Source organism: Gavialis gangeticus, unplaced genomic scaffold (assembly GCF_001723915.1).
Source record: "Gavialis gangeticus isolate Ggan-Ray unplaced genomic scaffold, GavGan_comp1, whole genome shotgun sequence".
Lineage (NCBI taxonomy): Eukaryota > Metazoa > Chordata > Crocodylia > Gavialidae > Gavialis > Gavialis gangeticus.
In genome coordinates, this window is record NW_017729034.1 from 87,112,105 (window position 1) to 87,119,424 (window position 7,320).

Here is a 7,320-nt window from a genome sequence, read left to right on the forward strand (position 1 = left end):
GTTTCAGGCTGGACATAAGGAAGAATTTCTTTACTGTCCGAGCCCCCGAGGTCTGGAACAGCTTGCCATCGGAGGTGTTTCAAGCACCTACATTGAACACCTTCAAGAGCAAATTGGATGCTTATCTTGCTGGGATCCTATGACCCCAGCTGACTTCCTGCCCTTTGGGCATGGGGCTAGACTCAATGATCTTCCGAGGTCCCTTCCGGCCCTAATGTCTATGAAATCTATGAAAACCTTGGCGCCTACTAAACCACATCAGAAAAACAGTTATCCCTGGGAACACTTGAGGAAAACTGCCTTCATGGACCCAGATCCATGGTGTTTCCCCTGAATGATACTAATCCAAAGCAAAATGTTTGTGATTTACCATATGGCTCACTGGACTGAGCCCCACAAAAGTTAACAGCATTTCAAGCCATGGTGACCCCACAGCTCAGTACTGCTCAGTACGTGTGTGTACTCCATAACCCACCACAAAGGATCCATTTGCTAATCAGCCCCCAATGTCCTCAGATACTCTAAAAATGCATATGCAGATGAGGTACAGGGCAAACTGGTCTGGCTTTACCTCATGGAGGCTGGGGCCACAATAGCCATATGCACCAGGATGAGAAAGGAGACAACAGAGGGATTCTGGGTGAACTGTTTGGGTCCCTGTGTCATGATATCTGCCCAGCATTTAAGCTGGTGAACAAACAGGAAAAATTGGAAATGGGAAAAAAAGGCACAGCTCAGCTTTGGGTGTGAAGTGGAGTTCAAAATGTATGGAATGGGTTACCATACTTCCAATTTCAAAAAAGCAGACACCTGTGGGAGGGGAAGGAGAGGAGAAAGGGATATGATGGGGGGTAGCGATGTGCCCCCTACCCCCCGCAGCCCTGCTACTGCCCACACTCCTGGCCCACAGCCTCTGCCCCCAAGCTGTGCTGGTGCCCTGAATTCCTGACCTGCAGCCCCCTGCCCCACCAGCCCTGCCACTGTCCCGCACTCCCAACCCACAGCCCCCTGCTCCTTCCCAGCTGTGCTACCCACCAGCTTGCTCGCTCACACACACGCAGCTGCCAGCAGCTGCCGGGGCCCACACGCAAAGGACATGATCTCCTGACAGCCAGTCAGCTTTCCCTGCTGCCCCCAACCCCAAGGAAAAGCAGACGCAAAACAAAAACTCAAGACATTTGCTGGCATTTAAAAAAAAAAACACCCAGATGGAGGACAAGGGGTCAAAAAAAGAGGACATGTCCAGGAAAACCCAGACATATGGTAACCCTATTATGTCTTACCATGACTTGAGAAGGTCAATAGTGAGGAGTACGCTTAATGGGCACTACCACATATCTTATTTAGATGGCTACACTAACCTATCCTTGTGGTAGGTTCCCATCAGCATGTTTTCTAAATATGGTCCATGTGTTTTATAGTCATGCTCAGTGTGGGCTGCATTTAATAAACTTGATAGCTTGTTTCCATTGCTGAGCACATTACTTTTAGCTGCAGCTTAATAATAGACAATGTATTTAGGGACATTTCCTTGTATGCGATTGTAAGAGGTGGGACTTTTTCCCCCATGCCAATTGGGAGGGGCACCCTGTCTTGTAATCGAGTAAATATGGTAGAGTCAGAGATCTCAACAGAGGTCATTCTCATCTTACTAAATACTGAGCCCAACTATAACTGAAACTGTAATTGTGAATTAGAATAAACTGTTGCCATGATACCAAGTCAAAAAAAAAAAAAAGAAATCACTGGTCCATTATAGCAATATATAGCACTCTCTGGCTGAAGGAAACCATGGGGAAAAGAACACCTTCAAGACAGAAATAATAGCATGCAAGATACTGCCTACCAACCTAAACCCAAAATCTATAAATATTACTGGGAAACTGAAGTCATCATGAGACATACTTAAGAATGTCTTTTTAAAAACAACAACCGCCCCCCTCCTCCCCACAAAAAAACCAAATAAACCCACTGCTCTCTTTTTACAAAGGATTAACATATTAGCTGGTAATGTGTATACTTTGTATGGAAACATGACTTTATCAAGTCAAATCATAGGTGACTGGTAGGGGGTACACAGGGGTCACATGCCCCCCCCGACAGAGCTGGTGCCCCCCCCAACTCTGAGGGCCAACACTGATGCTGTCAACAGGGCTAGTGCCCCCCATGACAGGGCCACCACCATTGGCGGCTTCTGCGGATGCCCTCCCAGATTCAGGAGGCACCAGTCACTCATGAGTCAAATAGGGTAAACAAAAGGATTCAGACACAGGAGGGCTAGGGAGCAGAGGAGTCCTTTCCAAAGCTTTCTTGGCCAAGACTGCATTCTCTCAAAAATGCCACTGCCTATTAGGAAATCATCATAATGAAGCTACCAGAAACACGTTAGATATTCTGATATAGGCTATTTGTAGTTGAACAAAATTTTTTGGAAAAACAAGTTGGTTAGAGAAGCAGTAAACTCTAGAACCATGCCAAAAGCAGCTAAGTTTAAACAGTTTTATCATAGTATAAAAATACCCTGAAGTCTTCCTTTGAAGGATGTTATCATAAGCCATATGTATATAGTCATGTTTCTTCACCCTGGAAAAATGGAGCCCCATAACATTTTTTCTCTGTGAGCTTGTATGACATTTAGATCAGACTGTGATAGGTCAACATAAATCCTTAAGCACAGATTTAATGTGTAATGGTAGTGACACAAGATATTTTTAAATAAGCTATCATTGTTATGTTAAAAACTCTCCTGTGACTGCTCCGGTCTTCTCTATTGGAGGATCATACTCTACCTATACTGAGGTGGGGGTGGTTTCAAAACCTGAGACCTGTCCACATTTTCATATTTCTCTAGGCAACACTTTTCCTTCACACACAATATGTACTCTTTCTCTGCCTGTATTCTTTCTATTTTCTATGACAGTGGAACCCAACCTTTTTTGTGCTGCAGACTGGCACCGGAGCTGCCTCCCTCCCAGGAGCTGCCCTGCCCCCCACCTTTAACCCTATACGTCACCGCCAGTGGCAGAAACTGCTCACCTGGGCAGATAGATGGGGGGGGCTGAGCAGGGGGCTCATGCCATGACCCAGCAGCCAACCCTTCACGGCCCCGTACTGGATGGTCCAATGCAAGATCCACCAAAGTCAGCATCAGGCCCCACATACAACATCCTCATAGTGGGCTAAACAAAATCAACTATTAAGCTCTGCAAAAACACTGTAGGACTGAATCCCTTTTAAATCTGATATGAAATGCAGTTGCTTAAGCCAAATGTTTCATCCATTCACTTTGTGACTGGCATGCACTAGCTTTCATGCATTTAAATATATACATATATTTTTATATATTTAAAAACGCATGCACACACACATATATACATACACATACACACACAGTAGTACGCAGAACAACAAATTTGAAGATTCTACTCAGAAGTGAATACATTTCAGATTCTGAAATATTATCTACCTTCTGATATTTCAGGACTCTCGCTCCATTCGGTTAATGGGCTTTTAACAGCATATCATTTCTATAGTATGCCTGGCAAAGTATTTTAAATGTTTCCATTGACTTACGCATAAAACCAACCCCCTTTTAATCTAGCAGAATTATGGGCCATCAAAATATATGGATTTTTGTGAAGCCATATCACAATGAGTTAATTCATTTGCTTACACAAGTCATGTCTCATGTATGGCTACATCAGTCAAATATGACCTTGTGTGAACAATAATACACAAGTTTGAAGACATTTCTATTTTCTCTAGTTTAAAGTCAGCTGTCAGCAATCATTTTAAGCAGTGAGTCAGTGACAAAGGTAGGCAGGCACTAGGACACTGGCACTTCTCTCTGTGGTAAGCTACTGCTTTCAAAGCCCCTCTGTCAAATGTCACTAAAGCCCAACATCTGGGGGTTGGATCAAATGGCTCCCTAGCCTATGGACCATAAGCAGGCAATCCCTGGTTGAAGCCTTTAGCATGACTACAATTGCAAGAGTATTTGAACTATAAACCTGGTATTGCAATGGCTAGCAACTATGCTGCAAAAGTGTTGTGTATCCTCAAAAACTCCTGAAACTTTTTTATTTCCATACCCAGCAAATCTATTTTAAATGGTTTCAAACATAGATTTCTGTGACAGCTACAACAATACACAGTACAGGTTAACACAAAATCATCAGTCCAAAGGTCCTTATTGTAGCAGACAACCATCGATCCACTGGATCATGCTGTACTGTATATGTCAGAGATCTAGATGCCTAATGAATCTGTTTGTGGCTGACAAGTCCAATTCAAGAGCATCACAGCTTGTTACAAGTTTCACAGATCCATATGTTGTCCAAGTTGGCATCCAAATTTACAGCATGCTGTTTTCTTCTCTCTCGCTTTGCTTCCATCTGCAGGATCAAAGCTGCTTCATGTTGAGTTGCACCCAATGCCAGATGCTCCCTCCAGATTGGATGGGATTCTGTGCACTTCTCACAGCTTTATACACTGATGTTGAATGACTTCGTATCACTGTTGCACACAGAAAAGCTATTGCATGATTCAGAAAATCTGCCCAAGAGATTTTGCAGGGAAGGTTTGTTGTTGTCAGCCAAAGCCATGTTCCCCGCAAACAGCATCTCTCTTGAACCAGTTCTTTCACCTTGGTTTTCGCTCTAAACTTTGCAGAGCTGAACAAGTCTCCATCTAGTCTGGTTCAAACGTAAATGCCATCATTGTCATCCTTGAATGCATGAAGAAGCAGGAATGAAAAGTAGATGTTAAAATACCCAGGGGCTAAGACACACCCGTTTCACCCCGCTGTTGATGTCAAACTCATTTGATTCTTTGTGTTCATACACTACAGTTGCAATCAACAGTTTGGGGCTCCTTAATTTTCCATAATACTGAATAACAGGACATTGCATCAACAATCCAGCTAACGTCTTAGTACTGTCTACTGAGCTATTACTCCTACCAACACCAACACATTTCTTTTTAACAATTTTTCTTAATGTCCACCATAAGTTAACATGCAAATATATTACAAAACAAAACAGCATGTGAAAATACAGGTGTCTGGCAGCAAGTGAGAAATCATACCTAGCTTAGAAGGAAACATTTCAACATTCCTTTAAATATATCACACAGATGCCAAAAATATTAATCATCCTCCAGTTACTACAAATGCCTACATTCAACCACAATATATCAAATATAATCAAATAATCAATATAATTAAAACCAGGCAAATTCATTTGTTTAGCAAACCAGAAAAAACAGGCAAAAACTCAGTTTTAGTCTTAAACAGCTAAATGTCTTCCTACCAGTAAAAATGCAGCTGTACTAAGGTTTTCACCAGCATATATTTTAAGCAAACTACACTGCTGAGCGACAGTACTACAATGGCCAAAGTTTCTAGTTTAAACCCAATCTCAGTAATAGCATTCCTATGAAAGCCGAGGGATCTTGCACCATCCTTCACTTACTATGTAGCACAAGTGCATGCCTAACTAGGACTCTCTGCTACATGTCTTCAACTTCCCCTAATTCTGAATATTTTGTACACCACCTAGTCAGCAAAATATCGATATCACACCAGCACTTCCTATGATTAATCATTTATTCCTGCCTATACTGTTCCCTCTCATCTTTAATACTTTCAAATAATTTTTATATATAGTTTTATTACTCTAACCGCAGCATATTGTAAGACAAGTGTATGAGTGTTGCAGTATAAAATTTTACTGCACTGAGTGGCTTTGCTTTTTTCAGTATGTCACAACCACAGCATGACTCTGAAAGGTTTTTTTTTTTTTTATGTTGTTTGTTTCTTGGACTATCACAGCAGTTCTGTGCCAAACACATCACAAAATATAGTAGAAGTTGTTTTTTTTTTTAAATAAATTAAAAAAAAAAATCACCACTGACTCTTTGCATTACAGTAGTACCTAAAGAACATTTTTTTAAAAATCAAGACCCCACTGTGCCAGGTACTTGACCAATAAAGTGAGACAATCCCTGTTGTGAAGCTCTTGCAACTTAAAGACAAAACAGACATAGATAGAGACACAAAGCACAAGAAAAGAGAAGGCAAATGACTTGCCACAGATTTGGTTTGTCCTATGGCTAAGCTAGAAGTAGAACTCTGAAATCTATCCCTTTGCTCTATCCTTTAGACCAGGCCTGTCCAACTTCGGGACCACATACCATGTGTGCACACCCAACAGGGGCAGCCATTACACCCCCCCCACCCCAGATCCCCCTCTGCCACCTCAGCAGTGCCATCAGGGTGCAGGCCCTTACCCCATGGGCAGCATCGGCTGCCCGCATGACACGGCAGTGGAAGAAGTGTCTGCAGGGGCCCCATGGGCCACAAGGTAACTGCTCATGGATCATATGTGGCCCATGGACAACCAGCTAAGCAGCCCTGCTTTAGACCTGCTATCTCTTCACTGCTTTTTGGATGGTGTTGGCACCTTCATGGTTACAGCTCAGGTGTAAGTGCTTTTTTGAAGAAAGCGTAAGCCTTGTCTAAATGACAAAATTACATGGTTTAAACTCATGTTACTCTCATTTTAATTTGGGCAGCTTGTTTCAGTTTAGCTTAGGCGAAGTCTTTTAGAGATCAGTTTAAGACAAAACAAGAAGTACATCCACAGAGGTTTGCCCCAATTGTACTAAATCAAGTAAAAGGGAGGAAAAAAAGGAAAAAATGTCATACCTTTATAGTTACACCTGTGCTGTTTTTTGTAGCTCTGGCTAAGATGCAGTCAAGTGAGAACACAGAAAACATGAAAAGGGATTTCAAAGCAACAAACATTTTGAAGAATATGGGTTCAAAGCAGAATTCAATAAACCCAGCTAACTGTCCCTTCTCATCCATCTCTAACATCTTCCCCTCCTCCCACACAAGATTACACACATAAAGCCAGCCTGTTTTTAAATACAGAAAAGTATGAATTGCAGGCTGCAAGGAAAGGAATCAAGCCAGTTCGCTACTCCTCTGTATAATCCTTCATCAGTCACTGTCACCTCACCTAATTCACACTGCTCACTCCACCACAACAATGTTCTCAGTTCAATCTGTAATTGGAAATATGCAGTAAGCAACTTGTTAAGGCCCTCCACCCTACAACAGTAAAAGGAGGTTGTTTCCTTGCGCGCGCGCGCGCACACACACACACACACACACACACACACACACACACAGATTAATGTGATACCTGACCTGGCCGGGTTGATCAGCATGGACAGGCTGACACCCTCACATGCCAAGAATCAGTTCATCAGAGCAACAATAACTACAGTCAGACACAAGCACACAGTTAAACAGAA

General features: G+C 42.4%; 1 protein-coding gene and 1 long non-coding RNA gene across 3 annotated transcripts in view; both read right to left on the minus strand.

Moving 5' to 3' along the window:
- Positions 1–498, minus strand: part of LOC109304318 — a 1,133-nt gene extending 635 nt beyond the window's left edge. Inside the window, exon 1 of the long non-coding RNA XR_002099351.1 lies at positions 238–498. This is a non-coding gene — a long non-coding RNA (uncharacterized LOC109304318). The remainder of the gene's footprint in view (positions 1–237) is intronic.
- Positions 1–7,320, minus strand: part of UTRN (utrophin) — a 692,661-nt gene that overhangs the window by 635,207 nt on the left and 50,134 nt on the right. The gene's annotated exons all lie outside the window — the stretch shown is intronic.